Here is an 18,869-nt window from a genome sequence, read left to right as displayed (position 1 = left end):
ACTAAGTAGCTGAGTGGATAACGTGATGGCGTTTGAAACGAAAGGTACTGGGTTCGAGTCTCAGAGTGAACATCAACTCTGAGATGCAGTTACATCTAGCTAACGAGTTCCAAATAGGAAAAAACGCGCTTCCTGGATTCCATTACTAGCCACTATCCATCTTTGCTTATAATAACATTTTAAGTATAAATTATCCAAAGTTGTTTAGTAAAGTAGAAAAACCATACTCTGATACTTCATTTGCAAAATGCTTATTAATTGTCCCAGGTTTCATTATTACTGCATTTCCACACCAATTGCTTACTGTTTCTGTTTTTCCCTTTTTGATTTTTTCGATCTTCTACTGCCAGATATTCTATTCCTGACTCAAGATATATACTACTTATGTAGATATAAGTAGCTCACAACACAATACTACTGAGTGTTGTTAATTATAATTGTTTAAATGTTGAATAATATTAAAATTTATGAGAAATTTATTACATAACAATATATACTTATTTATATCTTCCAATAGGGTTACAAATTCTAACTGTGGTAAATTAGAAGTGAATTGCTTAAAATAGACTTAAACAACTGATTAATTATCCACCTCTAACGTGATATATATATATATATATATGAGAAGTGGTTGGACTCATTCAGCATGAAAACCTAGATCCTTATTTAATTGAAGTTATTACTTGACAGTATAATGTACCTGGAATGTTGAGGGGACTTTAGTCATCCTAATGTAATTTGAACCCATATTACTCCGTGAATGCAACATAGAGCCATTCGGACTGGTGGATATGAAACGTTATGTAATATGAAGTTAGTTTATGACAAACAAAAATCAACCTAAAGCTGTCAAATAATGACTTTTAAATTCTGTATGAATGAACATCGGTATATAATGTTGAAGTAATCTAGTTATGTGCAAACAAAATGTACAGTGTAAGTTACCTTCTTAATGAATTTTCAGCTTATCTTAGCTAGTGACAAAGGTAATCGTTTAGCTTGAAAGTGTTGATCAATTCAAACAGACAATCATTTGTCATAACATAACTTCACTCTCTGAGTTAAAAGGTCAAAGATATGACTGGATATATGCGCAGTTCAATAAAAGTCGAACAGATGGTATTTATTCGAATTACAATTATTTGACTATTTTAATTCTTCATTATGTAAACTACATTCTATTTTTTTCAAGAAATACCAGCTACAATCTTAATCTGTGTTGTTTGTGATGGTGTAAAATTAAATTTTAGCACTCCTCTTCACTATTCCTGGACGGATACCATCGGCAACAATCTACTGTCAGAGAGGAAAAACCATTTTCTAACTGAAGAGGAAATCAGGAAAAGATGACAGAAGTGGATGGGATATATATTACGGAAATCAACAAACTACGACACGAGACAAGCGCTAACTTAGAATCGTGAAGGGAAACAGAAAAGAGAAAGGTCAAAGAACACACTACGTCAGAAATTGGAAGCAGACATCAAAATGATGTATATCAACTGGAAAGAACTGTTACAGAATTGCCCAGAACAGAGTTGGATGGAGAATGCTTGTGAGTGGCCTATGGTTCCCCATGACGGGTAACAGGCGTAAGTAGACAAGTAAGTACATCCTCACGGTAGATTATTTCTATTATTTTAAAAATTCGCTTTTTACATAGACATATTTCTTCTGAATCAATACTAAGAGTAGTTATAATAATCAGAAGGGATTTTTGTGGAGATTTAGTATTTTCATAGTTGAAAGCGTGAGTCAATTGAAGCTAGACCATCATAGAAAACCAGGAAGCACTAGACGGCCGTTTCGACTTATTATGGGACTCCTCAGCAGTGCACATAATAATAAATTACACATAAATATACATATTAATTTCATATCTATTTAATATAAATTTCTTCATGCGAACTAACTAAACAGACCAGTGAGCTAATTAATCATTATTTTATCAGTGTACTTTGATCTTGACCAAATAAAAAAAATTTTTTTCTAAATCTTTAATTATTTCAGACTAATTCATTCTGGTTTCTTTTTCCTTTCTTTTTTACATTTTCTTTCTCTTTATATTTTGTAATTTTCTTTTTTTAACTGGTGAAATGATGAAAAATTTATAATTACTTATCCATTTACATAAAAGTGATGTGTATATATAATTGAGTAGGGTTATTTAGCGAGTTAGTTTTCTATGGGGTGGGGCTTCTAACCCCATGCCCAACCTTTTTTCTTTACCTAGGCTTTGGACCGGCAGTAACTCTAGAAGACCTACAGGCGGAGTTTATATAATTGAGTAAACTGATTTTTGTTACATTTATAGTTAATATGTAAATTGTGACATAGATGAAATATTCCTTTTGTCAATCATAGAATTAGTATACACCTCAGAAGCTAGAATTGTTCTATATTATTGTTGTGGATTGTGGAATCCAATGGTAGAGAATATTCATGGGTTATTAGTATTTGATAACAGACTCCTTCGAAATTCTGCTGATCTATTTGATGATCAAATGAACCATTCCTTAAACTAAACTCAGAGTACTAAGCAAAAATGGTAGATCAGTTGATAAGATTAAGAATCTTGAACAACAGATGTGGCTGGTAATTGCATTAAGTATGAGCAGCTACCAATAATTTGTGCCGGCTTAACCAAAGCGTAGCATCAGCCCATGAAGTCACTGTCTATTGGACTGTGACATGTAGCTAGATAGGATTCACACTATTATTGGAACCAACGATTTGGGATATAGAAACCTTCACACTAAGCTTTAAATAACTTATTTTTCTAACTCCACGAATTTATTGTTTCCTCTCAAATTGAATCTTCCATGCCTAATCTCTTCTGATACTATTAATACTGTTACTATCTCTACTACTGTGATATCGATTTTAAGAATTTTATATCACTCTATTAATGTAGTAACTTGAACTGAATTATATATGTGCCAGGTTCTACATTGTTTATGACTGACTGATGGTCAAATCGACTTTCTATTGAAGATATAATTTAGATCAACAAATAATAACTGTCAAAATTATCTATTCTATTTTAAGTGGACATACTTTATCACATTTACCCTATACTATCGTACAAATCTAATTCTATTCAGCATGACGCTGTATATCTGCCTAATTTATAATGACCCAACATTGAATACAATATACTGTGATTCTATTTATCATGAAAGAATCTACGAGGGAATTTCAAACCTTATTTTCAATCCAAATGGTTTAACTACAATTATAAGAAGACTGTGGGTCGAAATGACACCATTATTGATATACAATACCGAAGAAAACCGATTTCAAGGCTTTACTGTCTTCTTATTAAGTCGAAAAATTAATTAAGATTATATCTACGGGGACTTGACTTTATTCATTTTCTTAAGAGCTATAAACTAACATAATCATTATAGAAAAGTTAATTATAAGCAAAGATGGATAGTGGCTGGCAGTGGAATCCAGAACGCGCGTTTCGTCCTATTTGGAACTCGTTAGCTAGATGTAACTGCATCTCAGAGTTGATGTTCACTCTGAGACTCGAACCCAGTACCTTTCTTTTCAAACGCCATCACGTTATCCACTCAGCTACTTAGTCCTGATAACCACTTACTTGTGCGATGGGGTGAAGTGAAGTTTAAATTCACTTAGTATTGTTTGTTTGGGAAGAAAAGTTAATTATTCCCATTTTTTTATTCAGTTGGGAATAATGCCGTATTCATTTCACTCATTATATATATATATATATAGCGGTAATTCGAGTTTTTTAGAATATGCCCAGTTAAATTTGATTTCCCCCTTTCTCTATTTTTAAATCAAAATCAATGAGGAAATCCCTTTGAAAATGAAATCCCTTGTTACCTTTTTCTCTTTCTAAAGTTATTCATTAATTAATTATTGATTTATTGAATTAAGTTATTTATTTTGAACAAGTTAATCAATCATTATAATCATTAATCATTGATTAATTAAGTAGTCTGTTTAATCATTACTTTTTATATATATATAATAATATAAAAATTATTATTTGTCATACTACTTAAATAAATAAAATCATATAAATATAATTTATTTTTTTCTCTTTCATTGTCTATGGAGCATTATTGAAGACAAATGAGCTCCCCCTCTCGCTTTCTCTCACTATCTCCCTCTCTCTTTCTCTATCTGTATCTATGTTGACTAAATCCTCAATAAATGATGCGTTAAGAGAAAAATGTCATACTGAGTAGTGATCATTATTTCTAGTGTATACCTTATGATTCTGTATTATTTATTAAATCAGATTATCTTATATAGCTAACTAATATGTCAATAATGTAAAGGGGAAAAACAGCTGAAAAAAGCAAGTTAAAATGTAATATAAATGATAAAGATAGAGACAATTGAAGCTAGACCACCATGGAAAATCTGGAAGCACTGGACGGCCGTTTCGTCCCATTATGGGACTACTCATCAGTGCGCATTCACGATCCCGCACTCAATTGACTCATGATTTCAAATATGAAAATACTGAAATATCCACAAAAACCCCTTCTGAAAGATAGAGACAGTAATTCATGTAAATGAGAAAGTGAAAGAGACATACAAAAGAATAGAGATAAAAGTTATTGTGAAAAAAATATATTGACTAATATTGATAAAATAACTACATAGTAACTAGCTAGATCGTTTATACATCAGGAGTTATTTTATAAAGCAAATAAAATATAAGATTTATCAGGTTTTGAATAGGTCTGTAATAAAATGGAATAGTAACTAAGAGTGTAACCCAGGATATGCATATTGTCCCACTTCAAGCTCGTCAACTGAACCTATTTGTATTACAGTGTTGTTGTTCACATTAAAACTCGAACCCATTAACTTTCACTTTCGATGCCAAAGTGTTATACATTATACCATGGAGTCCGAATTGACACATTTATATGAAATGGATATGAATTATATTTATAAAGGTTGGCATCCTTCAGTTAGTATTGTAGACGATAATTGGTCAATCTGTATTGACATATATATATATAACATCAGGGAACTTCTTCAATATTCCATATAAGTCAAAAATTCTTCATTGAATCGTCAGTCCTAATTGATAACAACAACAGAATGATACAAATGCTGATAATTTTAATTTATAAGTAAACAAAATAATTATTAAGTAAATAAAACAATTAAATGAGTTATTAAATAACAACAGTATAAACTGGCGAAAAATACCTATATAGTCAAATGACACTCAACTATTTAAACAAAACACACCTTTAAATTTCAACAAGTATTCATGGTTTCGTGGATATTGTAATAATTTAATGATTGAATTCATGAACCAATTGAAGCTAGTGATGATCTCCAAGAGGTATTTCCTGGAGTTCTAGTGAGAAGTCGTAACCAGTGGGGGTCAACCAGGTTTGTTGTGAAATATTAACTCACTGAACACAATGGTGGACGGTGGAGCAGTTTCATGAATTGCCTGAAGTTAGACATTAGCAGCGTTGGATGCCGGCTCAGTGGTCTAGGGGTTAAGCGTTCAGGCACAAGACCGATAGTTCCTGGGTTTGAATCTCTAGAGGCGGGATCGTGAATGCATACTACTGAGGATTCCCACAATAGGTCGAAACAGCCGTCCAGTGCTTCCAGGTTTTCCATGGTGGTCAAGCTTCAACTATTAAATTATTCATTAGTAAACATATCATTATTATTAAAATATGTGAAATTAGTAGTGGTTTGACTATAGCATATTTATCTTTTGTTACTATTTCATTTTTCGCAAAACTTTCAGTAACTAACCAACTATTATGTAACATGTTTTTTTTATTATAGCTGTTATTCAGTAGTATAATGTACGAATTCCAAGATGATATCTTGTCCTGTTCAGTACATATTACATTAAAACTTGGTATAAATTTAACCTATTTATAATTTGCATAGAGTTTAATGATATATGAATCATCGGTCAGTTATTCATAAACAACGTCAAATTTGAATGCTTCTTTGTTACCGATTGTGAGACATGTCATTCAATATCTCTAACCAACGAGTACGATAATCAAGAGAACATTAACCATATTATATGCACCTACCTACCTAATTCAACATCATGAACTACTGTCAAGTGAACATACTTCTACACCAAACAATATCACGCATCAAAATATATAATGTTTGAGCATATGTAATATATCTACAGAACATTAAAAAGGATGAAGATTTACTGCCTCAATAACGGATTTGAAAAGCAGTACGTCTATATCAATTAAGAAGACAATTACTCAAAATTACAGAAATCATCTGTCATATTTTAAAGATATTGTATGAATTACGATGAAAATATTTCGTTCATATTCCATAGAACCAAAAACTTTATCAAGCATATCTAAACTGATTTTCATCATAGAGTTGTGGAGATTCTCGAGTTTCATTAAAATCATGAACAGATTAATGTTGAAACACCATTGAAAACTCAGAAGCTTTGGACGTCTGTTTCTTCTTAACATGTGACTCTTATGTAGTGCGCATCCACGACTCCTCGCGTGCGAATCAAATCCAGGAGCTTCAGTTTCGAGCTCGAACGCTTAATTTCTAGACCAGTGAGACAAAGTTTATTTGTTTGATTCCTGTGTACAAAGTAATGAATGTGCACTGCTAATGAGTACCATTCTAGGATTAAACGGCCTTTCAGTACATGTGGTGGATTCATGCTTTTCTTTTTTTAATATATAAATATTGGTACAAGGAAGCAACAGATATATATGCGCCTCACAAATCTCAATTCATTTGTGTGAGGCCTGTGATACTGCACAGGTGCCCAGACTGAAGCACATGGTTTTCTTTGGGGGCCACACCCAGAGCCTTTGACCTAGAGGTCTGATCCACAAGGCAGTGGAGCATCATGAAGAGATGCAGTTCCATGGTAGCCGGTGGCCGACGATTGATTCATACGCCATTTGTTCCTGCAGGATACTGGAGCCCATGTGCACCATTGGTTTGAAGTCAGGATTTTCCAACTCTCCTAGGTGGACTTGCTGTGTCCACCAACCCGATAAAAACACCAGACATTCCTTTTTCGTCCTCTCAATTTCGTAGTAACACCCCCGCCACGAGAAGGTAATGAGTAGGACTTCACTGGCAAATGCTATATACGCGTGGCCATGTGAGAGCATTTGGAGAGGGAGAGTGGAATCTCCCCATTCTCGGACGTGCCAAGGCATTTGGGAGCCAACTAATATTGATCAATTCATGATTTCAATCTAACTGACTTGTTTATGTTAATTATTACCACGGTTATTATGGTAAAGTAGCTATAATATTAGTGCATAATTGACTAAAATCCTTTAATACCTTCTTTTGAAAAGAAAATATTGATCTATTAGTATTTCAGACTTAAAATAACACTATTTAATATCTATCTAACCTGTAGGTAGACACATTTATGTTCTGGTAAGAAAAAAAGAATGTTTATGTAGCTTAATAAAAGTTTATTCAGTAAACATGGAAATTTGAGGGCAACAAAAAAGAGAATGAAACATAAGAGATAAATAGATATAAAACTATTGAAATATATATCTAGAAGGGTAACATCCCATTGTTTGTTTGTTTGTCTGTTGTTTAAATAATAAACATGTTGAAATGTTAACCTTATCAATGATGTTTGTTAAGTATATTTTAATAAACTTATTGTTATATCCCGAAGAGAATTATGAATGGTAACTTTTGAGAACTATTTATGGACCAATATGATATGTATATTTCCTATTGTATAATTGCTAAGTAACTAAACTATTCATATTCATGTTCTTTTTTTTATAAGCTTTATTTTGACCTATAGATTATGATTATACGTCTTACCATTCTTGAGTTATCCCTAGTCCATTAATTACTGTTCCCTCTATTCACAGCCACATTTTGCCAAATCTTGTACAAATGTTATTTTCTATTTTATGGTGCGATATGGTCAGTTTGTTTGCTATATAAACCCAGTATGTTTGAGAATAACGATTCATATTGCAGAAGCTGTTATTGGTGTTCTGGACTTAACTGACTGGGCTAGGTAGATAGCAGGACCGACAAGTGCTCAAGACTGCTCATACGGATTTTGTGCATCATTGCTCTGATCGATAATTCACTCCTCTCTAATAAGTGAGCCACTCAATATAACACTTATTAAATACTTACTTAAAGAGAAAAAATATATTTGAAGTAAATTAAACATTTCACTTGGTAACCTGGCCCAAAGCTTTTTTTAAATTTATTCCTTGAGATTTTCTAAATATACTCTTCCTTCTTAATGTCTCATATTAAATTGGCACTCAAATATTGAGAAATTATTCCATCTAATTGACAAGAAAGTTCTTATAAAGTATTAAGTACTATTTGGTTCCTAATGATCCTTTAATTAAGAAATCAGATCAGTATTCAACTCAACTCTTAGGATGTTATTCAAGTTGAGTATAGATTTCATGAGAGTTTATTAATACAATGAATGATTCAGTAAATGGAATTATGATTTTGAAATGATAGTTCAATGATTTTGATACTTAAGATTGTGTTTTATGCTAATCAATGGTTTTACTAAGCGCTTGATTTACAAATTATAAGTATAAATTACTTTTAAAATAGGAAACACATGTGATTTACTATTACAACTTATATCCTTGTGTCCAATTATTATATAACGTAATGATACCACCAATTAGAGAACAATAAATTATCGATCGGACCAATGACGCATAAAGCCCATACGAATATTGTAGAGTCTTTATAGGTTCTTCTCCCGGCCTAACCCTGCCTGTTGAGTCCAGAACACAAATAACAGCCTCTGCGATACTAATCATGTGTTTCAAACATAATGGGTTTATATACAAACCAAACAGACCACATTACACCATAAAATAGAAAATAACATTTGTACAAGATCTAGCCGAAAAGGGGCTGTGAATGTGGGAGACTGTAATTAATAGACTGAGCATAACTCAAGAATGGTAAATCGTATCATAATAGTCTATGGGTCAAAATAAAGCTTATAATAAAAGAAACCTACGTATACATTATCTAGTTACTCAATAATAACAGAATAACAATATATGTATAGTATTAGTTCATAAATAGATCACAACAGTTACCATTCAATATTCTCGTCGGAATATAACATCTACACAAAATTTTTATTATGGTCACATTATATTATTTACTGTGGTTAAAGGTCATATATTATGGAAATATATCAACAACTTGCCATATCATGATATTTGAACTGTATTGTAGATTAAATCAAGACATGGAATCAATGCAAAATCATTTGAATGCTGGCTGAAGAAATAAATCAAGTTTAATTCTTAGGCTCGTAATACTTTGACATAAGTAAAAGAATCTGTTAAGAAGATGCACTGAAACAACTATTTCACTTTAGTAATCAACTCAACTCTCTTCATAACTTACTAATTCCTGTCATACACATTTTTCCTAAGTTTTTATGTAACACAAAGAAGTAGGATGAATAGACACTTTCGTGTTGTATTCTACACTAGTCTATTAATTCATTTCACTCTGAATAATCCTATTGGAAAATTGAATTCCCCAGTTAATATCAAGTACCCATATTGTTTATAAACAATTCGATAACCAAAAATGAAGTTTATAAAAAGCAGCTGGATTAAAAATCAAAAATTTCGGCCGCTAGTCGATGAGGTAAAAATTTATCCACCTTATGTCTTGCTTAAAAGCTCATTTAAAGAATAATTTTTTATGGTCAAAAGTCAAGGTCTTTCTCATGATATTCCATGGAACATTGAGATAATACAGTACTAGGGGAGCGGTAATCTTTAGTTGTTGTTAAAAGTAGAAATACACTCAATATTAATCTATCGGTCAATTGTAGCGTTTTCACTTAAACATTCAGAATTAAATCGATTTATCTTTCAGTGGTGACCTATTTCATATTGTCTAATCCGACAGTACTGACTGAATTCAATTAGCTAAACTAAACTGTGAACTCTAGTCTAACTAACTCGATATCGTTTTCACTGTGTTGAGATTTTAGGTGGCAAACATCTCAGTTCTATGAGTGATTATTTTGGCTCAAATAGGTCAATGGTGATGTCCGAGATTGTAAAGCTGAGTGATGAAGGTTTAAATTAATCAGGGAGAATCAGTTCCCTGATAATGGCAAATACGCCTTATGGGTGTTGCGTTTCAGCTAACAGGATACCCAAACCTTGGGTTTTTCTTACCTACTATCTTCAATCTTTTAAAACACATGTAGTATATCTGTTCAATTTCTAATTGGAATATAAATTTGAAAATACTCAACTTTTTCAGCTAAAATAACTTCCAATTATTTCCCAAATCATACAGATAATCATCATCAAATGACAAAATTTTTATAGTATATCATTTTGTTTTAAAAATAAACAAACAAACATTCAATCCCAAATTCATCAACCTTCAAAGATAATGAATAACAATGAAAGAAAACAACAAAAAATGACTATTTTCATTGCAATCAATAAATGGTAAGTAACGAAACGGTTCCAAAAAAAAACACAAAAATGAAAGGGTCTCAGAATAATTTTAAACAAATATGTAACAATACAATGTATAGTTACTATGTATGAAAATGTGTATGTGTGTGTATGTGTATGTGACTAGTTGATTTGTATGCATCAAAAAAAAAACAACTCTCTAACATAATCAGTAATCTGTAAGTTGAAATTTATCAGTTGGACAAACTTATTTTCTTTTTTTAAATAAAAAGTAAATAAATAACTGAAAATAAATAACTGATAATTAATATAATCATATGCTCACTAGTGACTTCGAGAAGAATATCTAGGAGCTCTAGTGAGAAGCAGTGATCAGTGGAGTTCAAAACCACGTTTGTTGTGAGATAGGAACTCACTGAAGACAATTGGTGAACGGTTGCTCAACTTCGTGGATCAGTTGAAGTTAGACATTAACACCGTTGGATGCCAGCTCAGTGGTCTATCGGTTAAGGGCTTCGGCTCGAGACTGGTAGGTCCTGGGTTCGAGTCTCGTGAGGTGAGGTCGTGGGTGCGCACTGGTGAGGAGTCCCACAATAGGATGAAACGGCCGTCAAGTGCTTGCAGCTTTTCTCTGGTGGTCTAGTTTCAATTGACTCATGCTTTCAACTATGTTTATTTAAACACAATAGTTCTATATTTCTGTTTACAATTTTGTTTTTGCGAAAAGTATATACAGAGAAAATATCATCTCATTAAAGTGAATAATATGAATGAAATACTTTATAGTAAATGAATTACAGTAATGAAATAATGAAGATCAGTGGGTCACAATTAAGTAGTGTAAACAAAATGCATTCCTCATGAAATCTGAAGGTTCTTCGTGTATGTACTTATGTAAGTGTGTATGTATGTGGACTTCCGTGTAAGGTTACATTTGAGTATTTTGTTTAGAGAGTAATGATTCAGAATAAAGTATATGTTGTTTATTGGTCTTTGGCTTTCAATAGTCTTATTAGTAGATGTCAGTCTATGATGTAATCAAACTGAGTTTGTAGCTATTCTTGCCGGAAAACTAATCAGTTAATGAGTAGTTGAACATTTCACCTGTATGATAGTTGGTAATGAGTTGACTTCTGTCAGCACAGATATATATTCTACTAAGCACTAGGGTGGTAAAAATGTCAAGATCTGTAAAATTATTACAGTGTCAAGTGTTATAGTCAGCGCATATTTTAATTGACACCTGGTCATCAAATATTATGCTTAACTCCTGTTTGATTGGTTATTGTCTTCCTGTTGGTCAGGTGCATTGAGATCAACTTGTTTTAACAACTGTTTTGGTCCACCTAGGCAAAACTGAACATCACTTTAAGCTCATGATTTTACACATAGTTGAATACATAACCCTAGGGTGTGGTATCGAGCATGATAACACCATATTATTTAGCCAGAAACCAATAATTAAAGTTTTCACTTGTAGATAGTTCACAATCCATCATAATTTTAATATACTACTAGCAGTAATAAATTTCTCTTGTCTCTTCCAGTCAATTTCATCTATCATTAATCATCCATTTAATTACTGGGTTGTTTTTTTCTTTATTTCAATTCCTGATTAAACTTACATCCAAACATTTTTATTAATATTGACTATCTCACCTGAATAACAGAATTAGGCTAAATTTAATTGACTTTTATGTCAATATCCATACATATATATTCTATTCTTTATCAAGAAACTATGGATATGAGAATTTCAAAAGGATTGAAGTCTTCATAGTATTCAATCTTTTCATTTTCAAATGATCAATTGAGATATTGTTGTAAAGTTTGACATAGTCTATATTCTAACTTCCTTTCAACTGTCAAGTATTATACTCAACTATTGTTTGAATAGGAACCTAGGCATTTGCACTTAAACTAATAATGAATAATCATTTTGATATAATCATTCAACATAGAATCTCTTCAAGGTTGTAAAATTCAGTCTATAAAAACTTATCTTTCATTTTATATTAAATTTTATTTAAAAATGAATATACTATCTTAATAGTTGAGATCATGAATCAATTGAAGCTAGACCACCATGGAAAACCTGGAAGGACTAGCTGGCCGTTTCGTCCTATTATGGGACTCCTCAGCAGTGCCCATCCAGGATCCGGTCTCGCGAGATTCAAACCCAGGAACTATCAGTTTCGCGCGCGAACGCTTAACCTCTAGACCACCAAGTCAGTATCCAACTGTGTTAATGTCTAACTTCAACTAATCCACGAAACTGAGGGGCACATTCATATGATTCATGGTCTCAACTATGAAGATTACTATAATATCCACAAAACCCCTTCTGATATGAATATACTAACTATTATTTTAAGGTTAATTCTAGTTTGTGAGAGATATTCTATGGAGAATAATTATATTCTATAATTAAATAAGGTCATTTTATACAGTAACAAAATAATAATGCAGATAGATCACGACATAATCAACTATTAGAAATATTTATGTGTTGAATTAGGTGAAGTGATAGAACTAACATAATAACAAGCATGAAACAATCAGAATAATGATGAAAATAGTAATCACGATATTAATACTTTGTTTTTTTCTTACATTATAAACTAACTTAGATTAGACAACCAATGAAACAAATTTCTTTAAGTTCAACAAGGGGTTTCTCTGAAGTTGGTATTCACAACCCCATCAGTGATCGAATCTATTAACCTTTAGTAACTCAATGAACATTTAAAGTTAAGACAGACATAGTCGAACTTCAACAGTCATGGCTTCTCAATTGGACTCTGGGAATCATCCCTCAGAACAAATCACTATTAAGCATATGATTAATTAGTTAACTCTTAAAACCTGAAATGCGTCAGACAGTGGTTTTGTTGTAGGATGATAATTTATGTTTGATTGATCACTGAATGGTGACCAGTATCATGTGTGTTTGGTCATTCGTGGATCGGATAGCTCTGTGGCAACGTCACTGAGTGTGAAACTGGATGATACGGGATTAAATTGGCCAGTAGCCATCAGTTCCCTAGTACAAGTACAACACGAGACCTAGGTTCAGGGCTTCCTGTCGACTACCCCTATGATTATCACATGTTAATAATATTATCATCGGTCGTTTTAGGTCAGTTATAATGATAGCTATGAAAAAAGATCCCCAGTTGTCTGATCAGTCTTTGCTGACGTAAATGATCATTGGATTAAGGTCTTGTCATTACTTATAACCACAGACCTTTTGTCATATTTATGAGTAGTAGCTTGAACTTTTTCTCCTATTTGAAACTTTTTCAACTAGATCCACCTGCCTCCAAGGCGTTCATATTCACAGTGATACTGAACGAGAAAATTTAGGCCATTCGAATATTCTATACAACAAGATACTCACATTAACGATAAATGTTAAATAGTAAAATGAGTGTCTTGTACTTCAACCAAATATGGAACATAATAACAATTCTTTTTAACTATAAGTGAAATATTAGTTATTTATTCACACGTGACATAAAATATTCTGCTTAGCTCAATGTTAAATGTCCTTAACTAGATTTAGACAACAAATGTCCTCTGCATTTACTTGGCTGAAAGCAACCAATGTAAATCTATAGCAGTTTTCCGTAAACTCCAATATGAAGGATTGATATATGTTGAATTACTAAGTAAACTATCTTTTACAGTCAATGATTTTCAGGACTGTAATGGATCAGTCTCTTATAGCACATATCCAACCTTTACGAATTGTCTCGGTGTACAGAAAAGACAAGGGCAAGTGCCACTTTCTCTATTTGACTGTACTTCCTTCATGTCAGAGTTAATGTGCGATAGCTTTTTCGGTCGTGCCTCGAAATTTTTGTGAGATGATGGAACCAGATCGAAAAACTGAAGCATCCGCAGTTATGATGACTAACACGAACGTATCAAAGTGTTAATAATAATTTAGAGCTTATAATAGTCTTGAGTTTGCAGAATGTTAATTGACATTCGCTTTACCAATTCCAGGAGGTATTTTTATTCTCTAGTATCATCTAATATCCCTGATAAAGTCCAATCACCAGTAGGTTTGTGTTTACACTCCCTGGGAGTCACATACTAGGACAAACAAATCTCCCAATACTTCGTGGTTTTCAGTGGTAACCCAACGAAGATCAATCTATGACGAATACATCTGTCAGTAATTTACCAATCTATTTGATTTATAATGCATGGAGTGGCAAAAGTACTTTATACATTTACTGTTGATGTGAGTGATATAATACGAGGAACTTATCGCGAATATTTTAAGAAGGATTTGATTCACAAAGAAGAAATAACAACTTTGGTAAATATCATTCTAAGGTTGCTTGTGAACCAAGTAGGTTCATATAGGACTCACTAAATCAGGGTCTTAGAATTCAACTGTAAAACAGGTTTCAAACGATCCCAAACCCTTTAGGGATACCACCAGCTCAGTATAACCATCGGGATTACGCTTTCATTTTCTTACCTATATTGAAACATAACAGTGGTATGAAAGTTGTGGGTCTGAACTCCCTTTAAGATGGCATAAACATAGTGTCGTGTGATAGTATCTTACAAGAAAAAAATATTTACTATACAGTCTCAATAATATGAGACGGAGAGTTCACCAACCCAGTCAAAGCGCCGGCTATTCGAATTTCCTGCTCTCAATTTCGTAAATAACACCCCCGCCACGAGGAGGCAGTGAGTAGGACTTCCCTGGTAGTGGCTGTATACGCGTGGTCATTTCGAGAGGGAGAGTGAACTCTCCCCACCTTCAATCGTACCAGGGAACAAAACTTAACTCATTTATAATAATAAATTAGTTAAGAACAGAACCTTAGGACCAAGGTGCACTTTAAATTTGTTACATTCAAATATGAGAGTTATGTGCCAAGCATAAAAGTAACCTTGTCAGGAATGGAATCAAAGATTGTGAAGTCTCACGATCAGATTGTTCCCTTTTAGAACACTGGGTTGAAATTCAATGTCCTGTTACTTTTTAACTATAATCAATAAAAGCTATGTTATTATTACAAAAATGATATTTTTTACGTTTATATGATTGATAATCCATCAATCTTTTTTAGAGGAGTTTGCTTTTAGCTCCTTTTTCAAAGTCTATTTAATGTTTAACTTAAATTAATCATATGAACTTTACTGTTTGCCGAATTAATTTAGTCAGGAAATGTTTCAATTAAACAAGTTTAAAAGTAAACTTAACTAAACTAGAAAAAATATTTATTATATAGAATGAAAACGAACATATTTTAAAAAAATCACCCATCCTTACCAAAGGTGTTGAGTTTCTTAGTTTACATCAATGAGTTATCTTGATTTCGGTAATCATTGGAAAGTAGAAAACATTGGACACTTGATTTGATGGTGTATAAGACTTCTCAGCACCAAGTATTCAAGATCTTACCAGGAATAGAATTCAAGATCTCAACGTCTTACAGCAGTCATTAAGTCTACCAGTGACATTGGAAAATGATTGTGGAACATAGTAAATTTATTAATGTTAAGTATTTAAACCATTTAATGGCAATTTAATGGCCTTAAAATTTAATGGTTGCTACGAGGACTCAAGTTCTTCAGTTCAATTCGTAATGAGATCGTGAATCTTTAATATTAAGGATTTGTATAATTGGTCGAAACAGGTGTCCAGTATTTCCTAGTTTTAGATAGTTACCTAATTAAGATCAGTTTATGATGGAAACTGTACATTAACTAAGAATTCATATATTCAGACGCGACAATTTAACAAATATTAATGTCAGAATGAGGATTGTGGAAATCGTAGTAATTTAATGATTGAATTCATTAGTCACTGGAAAACTGTCCAGCGCTTCCAGGTTTTTCAGGGTGGTCTAGATTAAATTGAATCATGAATTCAGTAATTAAATATTTAATGACTCAGAATAATCAGAGATCGTTATTACCATTAAAACATGTCATTGACTTACACTAATTTTGATACTATCATAATTCTTACATTTCGGATCATGAAGTAATGTTAATTAGTTAATTGTTGAAAACTAGGGAGCATATGGCAACTGTTTCATCTTAATATGGAACTCATCAGTAGTGGGTATCTGCTTCCTTACAGGGTATCGAGCCCGAAACATTGTTTTGTCGACTAGTAACTCTGATATGTGTCATTTTGGAACGAAACAACTATCCAGTACATCATCGTGTTCAAAGGTTGTCTAAAATCAGTTGACAATGTGAAATACAAGAATTCAACAATCTTTGCAAATTCTCTCAACATTACAATAATTATCTTTATTGTTTTGCTTTAAGTCTAATTGTACCGATGTTAAGTGTAACAATACGATTTGGGCCAGACTGTAAATTGTTTATGATATATACAGGTATAAACTTATATTCTCTTGAGATTTCACTTGTTAAAGTTTACCAAGTTGATATTAGTTGAAGCAAGAAAGAAAAGATACAATTTTTACCAAAAACAAAAATGGAATTAAACCAATAAATACAGTTAAAATTTCATTGAACAATTGGTTGAATGTAGTTAGGAATAAGTATTTGTCGTATAGAGAGAGAGAACGAATAGTTTTTCTCTGTTAAAAACTTAATGATGCATTACAAAACTTTGATGTCATTCTTCTTCTCTCTCTCATACAGTTCTACTGTATGGGTGTAAACATGGAGAACTACGAAAGTCATCATCCAAAAGATACAGGTGTTTATTAACAGATGTCTACATAAAATACTTCGGATCCGTTGGCTAGACACCATCAGCAACATTATATTGTGGGAGAGAACAAACCAGATTTCAGCCGAGGAAGAAATCAGGAAGAAGCGGTGGAAGGGGATAGACAGAAATTGAGGAAATCACCCAACTGCATCACAAGGCAAGCCCTCACATAGAATCCTGAAGGCCAAATGATAAGAGGAAGATCAAAGAACACATTACGCCTGGTAATGGAGATAGACATGAGGAAATTGAACGAAAATTAGATGGAACTAGAAAGGAAGGCGTAGGGCAGAGTGGGTTGAAGAATGCTGATCGGCGGCCTATGCTCCATTGAGAGTAAAAGGTGTAAGTTTGTAAGTAAGTTTAGTGCTGAATAACTCAGTTTGAAGATAGTTTACATCATAGAATGATATTAACTTCTCTGGATAATTATCAACATTTATCTAGATACTAATTGAAACTATTTATTCAAAACTGTAAACATGATTCAATATATAACTGTCAAATAATAATCTTCAATTTCAATTTCAGTCAATTAATAATGTAGCAAGATTACAATCTAATCCTAACTATAAGAAAACGCATAAATCTTCATGATTTACACTATAAATCAATAGGACAATGGAAAGGGGGAATTCATTACTCATTTTATCACATTTGTTTCAAAGTGCATTGTCACTTTCATACATGTTTCTTTTTTGTGTCTATCTTCAATGACAGTTGATTAATTGAATAAATGTGCCGACAAAAATTAAAGTACTTTAAGTGTGTCACAATTGATTGATCACTGGGTGGTGATCAATGTCATGCGTGTCAAGTCCTTCTTTAGTGCTGATCGAATACTATCGATCAAGTTGCAATGTGGCCACCAGTCTAAGTGGCTCGACACTGCCTCTACTATATATATATATATTGAGGGAGCATCAGTTCCCTCAAGATTACAGGTACACCTTGCTGACGAGTGCCAAGTAGCACGAAACCCGGGTCCAGGGTTTCCTGTTGACCACCTCCAACCACCATCTTACTTTAAGTGTGTATACAAATTTGTATAAATCTTAATAATTAAACAGATTGTTTATACTGACGTATCATTAAATAGTGACATGTGTCATAGTTTTCTAGTCCTTAGTGTTGATTAAATTCTATTGATCACGTAGTAATATCACTATTAGTTTAAGAGAATTAACATCATGTGTACTAAGTTTTGATATTAAGTACTTAGAAATAATCGGCAAGAGACCCTGGACCTAAGTTTAATGATAGTCGGCACTTATTAGGTAAGCGTAATTACAGTATTAGTAGGACTAATCTTTTCTGTAAAATTTACTCGTAATGTCTCGAACTGTGGCAGCAAAGTTCAAACTAAGGTCTACCTGTGGAGCTGCTGAATATTGGCGGTATGAGTTTCGGCTTGTCTGGTTAATGTATATATGGACAATGGGCTCCTGACTCACTTGTAGTTATTCAAACTAGACAGTCTTCCCTATGCTAAAAAAGAGGCTTGGTCAAATAAAAAATCAGGTCTGTAAACTATTTCGTCTGAAAGAAAAGAACTATCAAATAAATAATAATGATCGATATTGTAAAATAGTGAATTACTTACTTAGTTACTAACTTATGCCTGTTACTCCTCGTGGAGGAGCATAGGCCACCCACCAGCATAAAAGAGTGAATAT

General features: G+C 32.7%; 1 non-coding gene across 1 annotated transcript; it reads left to right on the top strand.

Moving 5' to 3' along the window:
• Smp_tRNA_00977_Pseudo_TGA.1.1 lies at positions 1–72 on the top strand. Its single transcript has one exon. It is a non-coding gene (tRNA).
• The last annotated feature ends 18,797 nt before the right edge of the window (positions 73–18,869 follow it).

Source organism: Schistosoma mansoni, chromosome 6 (genome assembly GCF_000237925.1).
Source record: "Schistosoma mansoni strain Puerto Rico chromosome 6, complete genome".
NCBI classification, from domain to species: Eukaryota; Metazoa; Platyhelminthes; class Trematoda; order Strigeidida; family Schistosomatidae; genus Schistosoma; species Schistosoma mansoni.
The sequence above is the reverse complement of the archived record's forward strand: the minus strand, read 5'-3'. Positions and strand labels throughout refer to the sequence as shown.